General features: G+C 36.9%; 1 pseudogene; it reads right to left on the bottom strand.

Annotated features, from left to right (window-relative positions):
• Positions 1-5748: 5748 nt before the first annotated feature.
• LOC148687507 (zinc finger MYM-type protein 1-like) lies at positions 5749-8306 on the bottom strand (annotated as a pseudogene).
• Between the last annotated feature and the right edge of the window lie 7458 nt (positions 8307-15764).

Genomic DNA, 15764 nt, shown 5'->3' with positions numbered 1-15764 from the left:
ATACCTAGTACTTGCGTGTACTCTGCGGAACAGGGGTCATACTCATACGTAACCCCTGCTGCCTGACGCAAGGAATAAAGAGCTTAATATACAATAACACCACAGGTCACACCCCTAGTTAACCAAGGCTAATGAAATTTTAAAGTCAGCGGTTCAGGTTTGCCAAGAAATTTGTAATACTTCCTGGCAAATTTGTCTAGCTCATGTGCGTTTGTCAGCATGAATCTCTTGTTTTTATAATAGAAAATCAATCCTTGTGGATATTCCCATCTGTAGGGGATCCCGTTCTTATTCAGTAGGCCGGCAAGTTCTTTGTACGAGTCCCTTTTCTTCAAGAATCTGAATGGAACCTCTTTAAAAACAATAATGGTCTTGCCCTCGATCTTCAAACTATTGTTATAACTCTCTCTCAAAATCATATTCTTAAAGTCCAGGACTGCATTCCTAATGCAGGATCGGTGTTCACCAATTTGTATTCCCACAGGCCGAGTAGTTGAACCTATATAAAATAAGTTACATGGGCATCTGATTAAATATACTACCTCTTTAGTTTGGCATGTGCTGAATTGGTTAATAACAAACTTGAATTTGGTCTTTTCATTATAAATCACCTTAGTTTGCAAAGCCAGAGGACAAGCGGGACACCTCCCGCATCTAAAATGACCCACAGGACCCCCAGAGATACGGGTGCAAGATAGTCTGTTAACATCTGTATGCACTAATAAGTTCTTAAGACAATTAGTCCGTTTAAGTCCTATCAAAGGGAAATCCGAGCAACCTGGCACATTCCAAAGGATGTGCCAGTGTTTCCGTATCAACTTAATGATTTTGTCAGTATAAGGTGAATACTCTAATGAAGCTGTAACTCTGTTAGAAGTCTCGGGTGGGGCAGGCCGGTGTAAAAGAGTAGAGCATTGTTTAGCACTAGATTTGACTCTAGCCTTCTCAATCACGTCAGGTGGATAACCTCTAGCCTGTAATGAGGTAGCTAATGAATTAGCATTTCTGGAAAAGTCCTCATGACATGAGGAATTCCTCTTTAACCGTAAAAATAAACCATAAGGTAAATTGTCTTTAAGACGTTTAGGGTGAAATGAGGAATAGTGCAAAAGTGAATTACAATCTGTGGGTTTTTTGTGGGGCCTCACCACTAATTGCTGTTTATGTTTGAAGACCTCCACATCCAAAAACACACATGATACAGTGCTGTGGTGTCCAGAAAAAGATAAAGAGGAATGCAACGAATTCAACCAATTAGTAAAGCTAATAAACTCAGTCTCATTTTCAAACAGAAAAAACAGATCATCAATAAATCTGCAGTAAAACAACAACGCCTTAGCAAAAGGATTGTTATTAAGAATAAGTGACTTTTCAAAGGCACCCATGAAAATATTAGCTACAGATGGCGCTAAGGGTGACCCCATCGCTACTCCTTCAATCTGAAAATAAAATGTGTCCTGAAAACGGAAATAATTTTTCTCGAACACAACATCCAATAGGTCCAACGTGAGTCCTTGGCAAAAGGCTGAAGAAAAGAATCTAAATATTCAGCAGTGGGCTCCAATACTGACCCCGTACCTGAAACAATAGGTCTTCCAGGAGGGGAGTGTATTTCCTAGGCATACATTGCCCTATTCCAAAAAACAGTAAACCAGTGTCATTATGTTTCATTTGGAGGTAATGTTGTGTTAAAGGAGCCTCCATCACCCTATTGTGAATTCTGGATCTGTGTTCCCCTATGCGTAGTTTTAACAATCGTATAGTGCTTCCTATATATAACTTATTGCAAGGACAGTGAAAGCATTGAAATTGTTTATTACGGTTATAAACCAGCTCCAACAACACATTCACAAAAATAAAATCTGAATTTATTAATCTTAAGCAAACCACTTAATGACTGCGGCCAGGGTATTAGTAGCAAGAAAGTGGAAGAGTGAGAACTTACCCACTGTAACGGAGTGGCAAACACTCATGTTAGAATATGTGCAACTGGCAAAACTTACTGACTCAGTAAGAGGATCATCAACACAAAATGTGTCTAAAGAATGGAGTGTTTACAAAAAATATTTTAAAATGTATTATCCTAGTAATTCCATAGTAGCAGATATAGAATAACGTTTGAAAACATAAAGTGAGATTAGGAAAAATCAAGAAAAGAAAGGAGGAAATTTTTAAAGGCAGGCCCGTGGAAAACAAAGAATCTGCTATTGTATTACTAGAAGGACGGGAAGTATCTAAGAGGGAAGAAATATGATAAAATACAAGGATGGTATACTGTTCACATTGCGAAAAAGAGTTTATTTTGAATTATGTATATTGTTTTTCGTATTTTTTTTGTATGTAACTCGACGAGAAGAAGAATTTGTGTTGTACTCATTTCACATGTATATTACGTTTTGTATTATTTTAAATAATAAAGTTTTCTTTAAAAAAAATAAATTAAGCAAACCGCATAAGACTTAAAATTGAATTAAACAGACGTATGAGAACCTAAAAGTTTAAAATTTAAGATACCATACAGATTGACCCTATCACCCTGGAGGCTCCCTTTGACTATTTTCCCCTCAGGCTAATTTGTTCTGGGAGGATAGACTGTGTCTGCAAATCTGCGTGCAGAATCTGGTGACCGACCAGGTCGTCTTTTGATCTTTTCCTAAGAGGAGAGCATTTAATTTAGACTTCTCTGGAAGGTCAGCAAGCCTCTCCAGTAGGGAGGCAATGGTGTCTCTGCGTGCCTCGTCGTAGAGGGGGCATCTAAAGAATAAATGTTCGGGGCTTCCTATTTCCCCTAGTGGGCAGGTACACAGTCTCTGGTCGTATGGGACTTTTCCGAAGGTTCCTTCCAGAACCGGCGATGGTAGCGCCGAGCTTCGGGCAAGAGTAAAGGCCTTCCTTGCGTTTCTGGATTCGAGAAAGTAGAGGTATGCAGCCGGGGCAGCAACATATCTCTCATCTTCTGCGATTATTAAGTCAGGAGACCTTAGGCTGTCATGCTCTCAGAATCTATAATTTTGTTTGACCTCGGATCTTGCTTGACCCAGGCCCAGATTTAAGAGGGCTTGGGGAGCAAAGCCCCATTTCTGGAGGGTGTTCAGGACTGCTACCAGCCATCCAGACTGAAACTGATCGCAAAGGATCAGAGGAGCTATGCTTCGGGGATGCAATTTCAGTGTGAGCCATTTATAGATAGATATTAAGCTAATATAAGCCTCGGCTCTCATTAGCCCTGTTTCTAATCTAACCCATGCGTTTGGAACGCATCTGCGGATCTGGGCTCTGAGGAGTTTGGACTGAACTCTCTCTCAAGGGGAATGAAGGAAGAGGATGGTGGGCCCACGAACGATCCGTAAAGGAGCTGGGCCAACGTTTTGGCCTTGTACAATTTTAAGGCCGCGGGGACATAAAAGCCCCCTTTGGTTCTGAAGAATTTAAGAATGCAGTTTGCGGATCTTTCCCCAGCACCCGCAGTAGAATTTATATGGATTTTGTTGGCTCCCGATGCCTGGACTGTGCAAGGACAGTGTATGCAATAAATAACGTTTTTTGAACTGCAAGTGATTGTAGAATTAATTGTAAAAGTGAAGCACATGTGTTCGCTCTTGATTTCCTTAACTTGCAAACTATAGGAGCACATGTTGCAATTTCCACATCTATAGTGGCCTCTTGTTATTGGTGATTGGTGGTTCGAGGCAGTCAGCTCTACCAGTATGTTACGTAAAGATCCTTTTTTTCTCAGGCCCAAAAGGGGGTGGTCTTTGCAACCGGGGATACCCTCAATTATGTGCCAGTGTTTGTTTATGATGTTTCTTATTTGTCAGGACAAAGGTGTAAAATCCATTGCCATGGCAAGGCGTGTAGGTTTTGTATTATTATAATTTATTATTATAATTGGGTCGGGATTTGAGTAAATCATTCCTGTTTAGGCTGTTTGCGCATCTCAGTGCATCCTGTATTATGTTGTTGGGATAGCCACGATTTGTTAAAGCTCTACTTAATTGCTTAGCTGCTCTTCTATAATCCCTCTCATCAGTAGCATTCCTTTTAAGTCTTACCAACCGTCTGTAAGGTAAATTTCTCCTTAAATGTAGTGGATGACTTGAGGAAAAGTGAAGTAAAGAATATCGGTCTGTTGGTCCAAAAATGGTATTTCATTATTATTGTATTGGCACGTGAATTTTAAAAGTGGGTCCAATACAATGGATCCATTCTTGAAAGGCACCCAGGGCTGGTGCTAGGGTTTTTTGTGCCCTAGGCAAGATCACCTTCTGGTGCCCCCCCCCGCCCCCCCCCCCACGGCCACAGATGTATTATAGGAAGAATGAAAAGCACAGAATTTGAAATTGTTAATTTATTTTTTAAAAATTGTGAAAACAAGTCATAAAACAATTTCTGATTTATTTTCTCAAACAGAACACAGTTTTAGCACAGAAATCACTTTCAAAAATGTTAAATGTGATGCTGAAATTTAAGTCTCTTTAATGTTTCAATTTCAAGCAAATCAAAATCTTATTTTATGTGCCTTTTCCTTTGCAAATTTTGTTAACTGTCCCTTCAGGTCAAGTGCTGATGCTTCAGCATGTTCGATTGATATAGTTGCCAAACCAACTAGTCTCTTTTGGAGCATAGTTGAGCATATGTGTGTTTTTATAAGTTTGAGTTTTGAAAAACTGCGTTCACCACTTGCCACTGACACTGGAAGTGTGAGAAGGATCCTAAGAGAAACAAAAACATTAGGCACACTATTCTGGATTTTGTGTTGTAGTATGAAGAGAAATACTTGCTGGGGTGGCATAGGCTCTGGAAGCCTTCGAGCAACTGCTAGAAGTTCACAGCACAGATCTTCAGCATCAATATCTTTGTTTCCATTGTGTCTTGATGACTGCTCCAAAGTTTTGCAGACGTTCCGTACTTCTTTTTGTTGATGCTGTATATATATTACAGGAAGCCAATACGGAATTATAGTGTTGTAGTTGTTGGAATCTCTCTTCAACAGATTGAATGGCCACATCTAAAATAGCATAATAGAAATCCACTTTGAATTTTTGCTTAGGATCTTTGTGGTGCCTCATCTGGGGCCTCATACCCAAACTGTTTTATTCTTTCTCCTTTGTCTAAATTGTTCTGTCTCAAAGTTTGGTGATATTTCCCACTCCTTTGCAATCACACTGGCATCTTTCCAAACTTGTTCAAAACCATCTTCACACCTACAGTCCACAAGAAAATTCTTGGTTACTTGTTATTGTCTTGTAGCTGAACTTAAATCAGTTTCTTTATTTTGTCGTAGTTTGCTTGTCATATTTATTTCAAAAAGCATATTGTGCCATACAACAAGGGGTACCACAAACTTGAACTTACTAATGCCTTCAGCAAGACCCTTAGCTTCAGCAAGAGATTCACTTGTTTTTCTATGTGGGTGTGGTTCATTATAGATCTCCATTAAAGCATCGTATATACTACCAAGATGATATCTCAGTGGTTTCAAAGCATCAATCCGACTCTCCCATCTGGTTTGACTCATAGGCTTAACAGTACTGGTAGGTACATGGCTAGTTAGTATTTGCCAATGCTGAGTTGATGCAGAGAAACAATTATAGATCTGTTGAACCAACATGAAGAAGCCTGTTGCTTCCCGGCAACTCTTAGCAGCATCATTGACAACCAAATTGAGAGAGTGCGCACTGCAGGGCACGAAAAAGGCACGTGGATTTCTATCAAGAACTCTCTTTTGTACTCCATTTTCTTTACCTCTCATTTTACTCCCATTAACATAACCTTGACCACGCAGATTCTCAAGTGGTAATCCCATTGCTCAAGAAGGGTTTCTGCCATAAAGGCACCCGTAGTCCTCTTTAGAGGAACAAATCCCAAGAAATGTTCCTTTATTGTAACCTGAGGCTCAGATGTTTCAGTATCTGATGGCATGAAAAATAGTCACTTGTTCGGTATGACTAACATCAGGTGTACAGTCCAAAATAATTGAGTAGTATTTGGCGGAGTTTATACGTGCTAAAATGTTCTGGTTTATGGAAGTTGCTAGAAGTTCTATAAGCTCATTTTGTATATCTTTTCCTAAGTAGCGAACCATAGTTTCTTCATCTTTAACTCTGCGCACATGTTTCCATTGTTCTCACTGTACAACTTTTCAGTTGTACCACAAAATGCCATGTTTTGCATGCCAAGAAATCTGACCGCAGCAATCAAGCGTTCCAAGACTTGTCGCCAATATTGCTCTTCTTCCCTTATTTTCTGTTGGTTGATATTATCAATTGTTTTTCCTTTCTCTAAGCGCAATTCAAGGTCTCTCCATGCCTGGTAACTGTCTAGATGGAGAGTACTCCTCTCTTTTTTATTTTTTTATTTTTTTAAATATTTTAAAAATCTTTATTTTATTAATAATATACATAAAAATACATAAAAATTAACACCCACATACACATACATAACATATACAAAAATATTAAAGAAAACCACCAGCAAAAATGACAAAATAATCACATATACTGTATAACAAAATAATTTCAAAATATGACTAAACCAAAAAGATACATACACTTAAATTCACTTAAATCATATGTGTACTTAAATCATAAACATACATAAGAACCTTCAATCCTTAGAACACACAGGATAAACAAAATCATAATGAAATATAAAAAATCATATATAAACCATAGACTGACATAAGACACATATAAATTTCTCATTCAGAGAAAAATATATATAACAAGACAGAAAAAGAAAAACTTTAAAAAGATTTGACTTTTGTCTTCTTAACCCCCCCCCCCCCCCGCAAAAAAGACTTCCAACCATCCCTTTGCCCTGGACTATCTTTATTCCTTTAACTTTGTACATGCTTTTTCCTCTATTTTCCCTTTATTCCCTTTTGTTTTATGCCTTTTATACATCCGCTAGAAGATTGGATTTTTCAATCTGGTTTTTTTGATATTGCTTAAACATACTCCAACTTTTCTCTAACTTTTCTTCTTTTATACCTTTAGCCCTTCCCGCTCTGATCGTTAATAATATCTTTATTACGGTCATAGACCAGCAAAAAAGAAAAAGAAAACCAATAATACATAAAATACATAGTTCGTGAGTATCATCTTTGAACAATACTGTTTCATAATCCTATTTTAAATTAAAATTGGGTTAAAATTTAATGAGGGGTAGTTCCCTTTAACTATTATCCTCTGAGAATTAATAGGCGGCTTTATCATTGTTATTGATTGATGTCATGGCGTGTCTTAGTCTTGATGCGTAGTAACAGAATTTAGCTACATTCTTAGTGCACTCTGGATTAAAATCCGCTAGTAGGTATCTAGTAAGCGTTTCTGTTGAGCGGCCTGGTAAGTTTTTTAACAAGGGATCAATTATCTCCTTCCTCATGTCTCGATACAATGTGCAATGGAGGAGGACATGACTTATAGATGCAATCTCCTTGTTATCACAAGGACAAGTCTCTGTTCTACCGGAATCTGGAGATATCTACCAGTTAACAATGCCGAGGGTAGAGCATTGAAACGAGCCCTAGTGATATCTCGGGTTTTCTAGCGTTTTAAAATAATTAGCTAGATAGTTTAATGGATGCTCGTACAGTTGCCTATGTATTAAGGAAAGTCTGGTTATGTTGTTTTGTCAATCAATTTCCGAGATTCTTTCCTTAATTAGCTTTTTCGCCCTTTCCCATCCCATGGACAGAGTGGACCCCACGAGACTAATTTCTTTTGGATGGTCTGCTCCCATGTAGATCGGAATCTATCAGTGAAGATTAGGGGGAGAAGGCCATTTGGAGTCTTATTCACTTTTAGCCAGTACAGTAGAGCTGATTGCCGTACTTTAGATTCTACTTCCTGTAGTCCAGCTTCCAATCGTAAGGCTGTATTAGGAACGCATTTGGGCGTGAGGAATATAGATCTTAAGAATCCCGATTGGATTTTCTCATACTCATCCAATTTAGAGGTTATCATAAATGGGGCGCCATACAGTAGCTGGGCTAGTGGTTAGGCCGCAAATAACTTGAGAGGGCTGCTGGGATATAATTCCCCCCTCTTGAGCGATGGTATCTTACAATCGCAGCTGCACTCCTTTGTGCTAACAAGGATGCATGTTTAATATGCGCCGTGTTCTTCCTGGAGGATTGGAAGACTACCCCCAAGTACTTAAAGCAGGTCACCTGCTCGATAGGTTGGGCTCTGATCGTTAAATTTTGATAACATCAATTTTTCGACCCAATCCTCCCTTTTTGGTACCATTTCACTCTTCCAATTTCTTGCGATGAGCATTCTGCCAGCTGCCGTCGCATGCATCATTAACACTCTATCTTTTACCTTTATTTCTTCATTTAATAATCCCAATAGAAATATATCCGGCTCTTTTTTGAAAGAATATTTTAAGATTTTCTTCAAATCATTATATACATCATCCCAATATTTTTGTAATTTTTCTAGAATTCCACCAAATATGCATGTAGGTTCCCCTCTCTTCCTGGCATCTCCAACATACATTTCCTGACTCTTTATACATTTTCGCTATTTTAGTGGGTGTCATATACCATCTATGCTGCATTTTTTTAAAAAAATTCTTTCAGATCATAATTTATTACATACTTCAAATCTTGTCTCCAAAGACTTTCCCATCTTTCAATTGTAATTGTTTTCCCGAGGTCTTGGGCCCATTTTATCATCGTTTCCTTTGTCATTTCATCTTTTGTCTCCCATTCCAAAATTAAATCATATAGGTTTTTTATATATTTTCCTTTCCCTTCCAACATAATTTCCCCAAATTTTGACATTTCTTTCTCAAATCCAATTTTATTGTCCAATTGAAATCTTTGCCTGATTTGAAAATATTGTAGCCAAACACTACACAGGTTCTTAATTTTTTTCGAATTCCTTTAATTTCCAATTTCCATTAAATTATTCTACTACCTCTTTGTAAATTGGCCATCTTGTTCCCATATTTACTCTTCTTACAGCTATCATTTCAAATGGTGACACCCACCATGGTGTTTTTGGTTCCAGTATTTTTTGATATTTTTTCCAAATTTTATAAAGGGATTTCCTTATTATGTTATTTAAAAAGCTGTTATGTTTTCCCATTTTTTTCTTTCATCATATAGAGATGCCACCCAAAGCCCAATCCTGCTCCTTCCAAATCCAATATCCAATCATTTTTGAGCTCCATCCAATCTTTAATCCAAACTAAACCCGCCGCATCATGATAAATTTCTAAATTTGGTAAGCCAAAGCCTCCTCTTTCCCTCGTATATACCAATATTTTATATTTTATTCTCGGTTTTTTCATTTAACAAATAATTTTTATTATATCTTTTCACCATTAATTAAAACATTTTCCTCCCCCCAAAATTGGTATGTTTTGAAATAGATACATTAATTTAGGTAATATATTCATCTTTATCACTGAAATTCTTCCTAATAGTGATAACTGTAATTTGGTCCAAATTTCCATTTTTTTGCTTAATTTCTTTCCACATTTTTTCATAATTTTCTTGATATAAATCTATATTCTTAGCCGTCATTTGTATTCCCAAATATTATATTTTCTTCTTTATCTCTATGCCTGTTAATTCCTGTAATTTGACTCTTTCCTCTTTTTCCAAATTCTTTACCAATATTCCACTTTTTTCACAATTTATTTTAAACCCTGCCAATTTTTCTGAATTGATTTATCCTTTTAATGACCTTTGGTATATTTTCTACTGGATTTTCAGTTGTTACAATTATATCGTCTGCGAATGCCCGCACCTTATACCTGTTCTTTCCTACCTTAACTCCTTCAATTTCTTTATCTTCCCTGATACTTTTCAATAAGGGTTCCAAAATAATTATGAATAATAGGGGTGACAAGGGACATCCCTGTCTAGTTCCCTTATGGATTTTTATCTCCTCTGACAATTTTCCATTTACTACTATTCTTGCACTTTGATTTTGATAAATAATCCCGATTGCTTTTATTATTTTCTCTCCTAATTCCAATTCTCCTAACTCCTTTTTTAGAAAAACCCATGACACATTGTCAAAAACCTTCTCGGCATCTACTGACATAATTGCGGCACTTTTTCCTCTATCGTTTCCCAGATATTCCAAAATATTAATTATATTTCTTATATTATCCTTTGTCTGCCGCCTGATTCTTGTTAATTATTTCATCCAAAATTAAATTTATTCTTTTTGCTAGAACCCCTGCATATATTTTATAATCGCAATTCAATAGCGATATTGGTCTGTAGTTATTTGGTAGTTCCGGGTCAATATTTGGCTTTGGCAGTAGCGTGATTATGGCTTCCCTCCAACTCTTTGGCATTTCTTCTTTTATTGGGATTTCATTCATTAATTTTCGTAAAGGTGTTATTATGATTTCCCCTAATTCTTTATAATATTCTGATGGGATGCCGTCCGGGCCCGGCGATTTCCCATTTTTCATTTTTTGGATCGCCTCTCTAATTCCTCCATCTGTGAAAGGTTCATTTAGTGATCTTATTTTTTCCTTTGATATGTTTGGTAATTTATACTTATTTACAAATTCTTTGACTTCTTGTTCATTAATCTGTTCCTTTTGATATAGATTTGTATAGAATTTTTCAAATATTTTCCTTGGTTTCTCTTTACTTGTATTTCCTATTTTTAATTTATTTATTTATTAATTTTTCATTTCTCTTTTTTTTCAATTGCCACGCCAGGAGTTTCCCTGGCTTATTGGCCCAATCATAATTTCTATACTTCCAAAATTCCAATTGCCTATTTAGCTCTTCCTCTATCATCTTTTCATATTCCAATCTTAAATTTTTTATCTCTCAATTGATCTCCTTTTTTTCCAGTTTTATATAATATTTTTTCCTTCTTTTTTATTTCTTCCATTAATTTTGATTTTTCCCCTCTTCTTTCTTCATCCTATCAATTTTGTTTTGTTTAATAAAATAACCCCTTATGACTGCTTTACCCGCTTCCCACACCGTTTCCAAATTCACTTCCCCATTACAATTTAGTTCAAAATATTCTTTCATTAGCTTTCGGACTCCCTGTAACACTTTTTCATTTCTTAACAAGAATACATTCAATTTCCACCTTTTATTTACCCCTTTTTCTTGTTCTTCTATTATTACCGTTATTGGATTATGATCTGTCAATGTCTTAGGTTGAATTTCTGCCTTCCCTATTCTTGTGCTTAAACTTTTAGCCAACCATATTCCATCAATCCTGCTTGCAGATTTGTGTATTTCTGAATAATATGTAAATTCTTTGTCTATTGGGTGTTTAAATCTCCATGAGTCTATTAACTCTAAATTTTCCGCCATTTCAAAAAATATTCTTGGCAATTTATTTTCTCTCTCTTTTTACTTTAATGGTTGATTTGTCCAATTCTGGATTAACTATTCCATTAAAATCACCCATAATTATTTGTTTTTCCATGTATTCCATCAATTTTTCCTCCAACTTCTCAAAAAACCTTATTTTACTACCATTTGGTGCATATATTCCTACTATTATCCAATTCTCTCCTTCTACTGTTATTTCAATCATTATTACCCTCCCTTCTTCATCCTTCCAGATCATTTTTGGTTCCCATCTTTCCTTTGCATGTATCACCACTCCTCTTTTCTTTTTTTTATCTGCCGTAATAAATTCTTTTCCTAAGCTTGGATTGGTCAATACTCTTTCGTGTTTTTAATTTACATGTGTTTCCTGCAAGCAGGCAATATCCCAATTTGATTTTTTTATTATATGCCCACCTTATTTCTTTTCTTTTTTATTATTTAATCCATTCACATTCCACGATAATAATCTTAATTTCATCTTGGTTTTTTATCACACTTTATTAGAAATATATATATATAAAATTCCTTTTCTTAAACTGAGGATAAGATAAAACATACTTTTAATACATGCTTTGTAATTTGACCGAAACAGCTAGTTTCCTCAGAAGGAAAATGAGAATACTATATTGTTTAATAATAACATTCAGAAATAAGGGAACTTTATTTTTGCATATTCAAGGCCTAAAACACAGGCAAAAAAGGTGGCCTCAAAATTAAGCTAGCAAGCTTTCTGAAAAAATCAAAGCCTGGGCGATCTCAACCCCATTACAAGATAAGGAGAAAGAAAACTCAAATTTAGCATTCCCAAGGCCCGAAAAGCAGGCAAAAGGTGGATTCAAAATAAGCTATTTAGTTTTCTGAAAAACACAAAGCCTGGGCTATGTCAACACCATTCAAAGATAAAGGGTAAGAGATTAGGATATGATGTGATGTGATGATTTGTATCTTAAATTGGAAAATGCCAATAAAGATAATAATAAAAAAAAGATAAAGGGTAAGAACTCAGATTTAGTATTCTGAAGGCCTGAAACACAGGCAAACAAGGGGTACTAATCAAGCTCTATAGCTTTCCGAAAAACTCAAAGTCTGGGCTGCGATCTAATGCTTGGCAAAGACTGCTGCAGGCCGATCTCAATCACAGGTTTTTATAGTCAATGGTAAAAGACTTGGGCAGGCCATATTATAATTCAACATGGGTGAGGCCGAAAAGCTTTATTGAGGGAGGGAGATTGAATACCAATCTATAAGGTGGTATTCTAAAACTGAAATCAATCCAAATTTTGTGGCAAATACGAATAATGTTCACAACATGGGCAGAATAGAAGAATATTTCATTTTTTAGGACAGGAGATTGAGCACATAAATGCAGAATGTATTTGTACATATTATTACAAAAAAAGAACTAAAATCCATATGAGAGTTGAGGCCTGCTCTTATCCACTTTTGAACTTTTGAACGAATGAAACTGCTGATAAATATAAAGAGGCACTTGAATAAGCATAAATTAATATATTGGGCTTCCATGGGTAAAGGTATTTGAAAAGGCCCAGTGTCTATGTACCTACTCCTGCTTTTTCTGTGCACAAATAGCCACAACCATTGTATTGTTGAGGGGATGGTGGCCCTCCCTTGCTTCTGTCAGTTTTTAGGGGCTTGTTAATGGTGAATGAAATTTCACAAAGTGTTTCATATATGAGCCCAGCCACACAAGCAAGAGGCCTGCAGAAAGATTGAGCCCCGAAAGTGCTGGTTCACAGTTTAAGCTACAAATTTAAGTACACCTTGCATGGAGAAAGACCCTTTGAGCTGAGTGGAAGTTAACATCTAATTAAACATGGTTAGGATTCCATTAACCATGGGAGGAACTGGTTTTGCAGATTCTCAAGTTGTGGATAAATAGGTTATATTTATTAAATATAACATTGGGTTGTTCTTCCTAGTGTGGCAAAGACCCATTGAGCTCAGTGGGCCTTAACATCTGATTAAACATGGTTAGGATTCCACTAACCATGGGAGGAAATCCTATTGAACTGAACAGGGCATACCTCTGAGTAAACAAGTATAGCATTGCACTGTTGAGTTGCTCAGCTGCTATGCAACATTAGTTCTCAATGCAGCTGTGTTGATTCTTCACTTTCACCATCACCATGAGAGGCTGAGCATGTTCTGAATACTAATGGGATACATTGTTTGACCTGGCAAAGCATGGGAATCTTATGCTGGCAAGCTCTTCTTCTGCCACTGATATTTTCTTGATGATCATTGCTTTTGTATATTTATTGTCAACTGCAGCATTGTTAGGGCTTTTCAAGCTCAGCAGTCAAATGAACTTGGCCCAGTTTTTAAACTTCTCATTGTTGCCCTTCAACATTTCTTTTTCAATGTGTGTGCATCTAACCAATGCTATTCCAAAGTAACCATTAAAGCAAAAATTTTGTCAAATCATTTGTACTAAGTGTTTCAGGTTGGAGCCATTGTTAAAAAGCTGTCAGAACCCACTTCTGAAAGGCTGCAGAATTTTCTTATGAGCAGCCACAGTTCAAAGAAAAACACCCTTGATTTTGAAAGAAGTGATAAAATAACCATTTTCCCCAGGCCTGTGGACACAGACATAATTCACAAGAGATAAAGCTTTAAATGACTTATGTAAATGGAATGACAAGTGGATTCAACATTATATTGAAATCAGATTGAAGCTATAGCTGAATGATTTGACCTTGGATGGGGAAGGGTTTTTTTGTTTTTTTAAAAAAACGTTTTAAGGTATTGCAAATGATTTATTTGTTCTTCAGAGGATGCAGAGTCTATCTGATAACATTTATATGTACACACAAAGCTGTTAGGTCCTAGGAGAAATATTTTTGATTCCAGAGAACACTTCAGTTATGGTTTATTAATTCCCCTAAGCTGCAATTTATTGCTAGGAAAATTATTGTTTGAAGAGTTCATCCATTCTAGCTCCCTGGCTCACTTTTCTTATTTACTTCTTTGCAGAGTGCTAACAAGAGTTCCCTCTTGCTTTTCCCCATCTCGCAGGATTTGCGTTTTCTATCCCCCACTTCTCAAATCTACGGCTTCAAATGTGGCGAGTCTGTGTCTCTAGCTATTCCACACACTCGTCTTGTTTAAAAGGTGCTCTCTAACACTAGGGAGAGTGAAGTGACCAACTCAGGCAACTGATTTGGGGTGTCATTAAAGAGTCGCATTTCAGAGGCTGTCTCAAAACACTGGTCCTAATGACTGGCTTTTATCCTTTATTGTGATAATAGGTAACCTGCACTCACTGGAAGTGGGACTACTTGGAACTGACCAAGGTCTACCAGTAATATATACAGGAGGTCTACAGTGGGCATGCTCCCCCCGTCTACCAGGCATTGTTGTTGTTGTTGTTGTTGTTTAGTCATTTGGTCATGTCCGACTCTTTATGACCCCATGGACCAGAGCACGCCAGGCACTCCTGCCTTCTACTGTCTCCCACAGTTTGGTCAAACTCACGTTAGTAGCTTTGAGAACACTGTCCAACCATCTCGTCCTCTGTCGTCCCCTTCTCCTAGTGCCCTCCATCTTTCCCAACATCAGGGTCTTTTCCAGGGAGTCTTCTCTTCTCATGAGGTGGCCAAAGTATTGGAGCCTCAGCTTCAGGATCTGTCTTTCCAGTGAGCACTCAGGGCTGATTTCCTTCAGAATGGATAGGTTTGATCATCTTGCAGTCCATGGGACTCTCAAGAGTCTCCTCCAGCACCATAATTCAAAAGCATCAATTCTTCGGCGATCAGCCTTCTTTATGGTCCAGCACTCACGTCCATACATCACTACTGGGAAAACCATAGCTTTAACAATACAGACCTTTGTAGGCAAGGTGATGTCTCTGCTTTTTAAGATGCTGTCTAGGTTTGTCATTGCTTTTCTCCCAAGAAGCAGGCGTCTTTTAATTTTGTGACTGCTGTCACCACCTGCAGTGATCATGGAGCCCAGGGCATTGGCAATCTGCTATCAAACGGAGCAACAGACACATATTTAAAGACGAAAAACAAAACTATAAAATAAGCAAATTAGGAGTTGAACATCAGTTAAAATAACAAAGACAATCAAAGATATCAGATTATTACCTTCTACTTTGAGCTTATTTATCACCTTTTCAGTCTGTTTTTTCTTTAATTGCTAGGCAAGCAGTTTCCCTGATTTATTAGCAAATTCAAAGTTCTTTTGTTTTAATATTTTAATTTTCCATTCAATATCTTGGCTCAGAAGCATAGAGAATTGTGTTTGTAGCATTTTAATATTTTGCTTTACTACTTCACTTCCTGGATTTTTTATTCTTTCATTTTTGATAATTTCTTCCAAAATTTCCTTTATTTTCTTCTATCTTCTTTTGAATGGCATTTTGTTGTATGAAAAAGCCCCCCATTTACGGCTTTGCTTATGTCCC

This window comes from Zootoca vivipara, chromosome 1 (genome assembly GCF_965207765.1).
Source record: "Zootoca vivipara chromosome 1, rZooViv2.hap1.1, whole genome shotgun sequence".
Lineage (NCBI taxonomy): Eukaryota > Metazoa > Chordata > Lepidosauria > Squamata > Lacertidae > Zootoca > Zootoca vivipara.
Note: the sequence above shows the minus strand (reverse complement) of the source record. Positions and strands in the feature narration are given on the sequence as shown.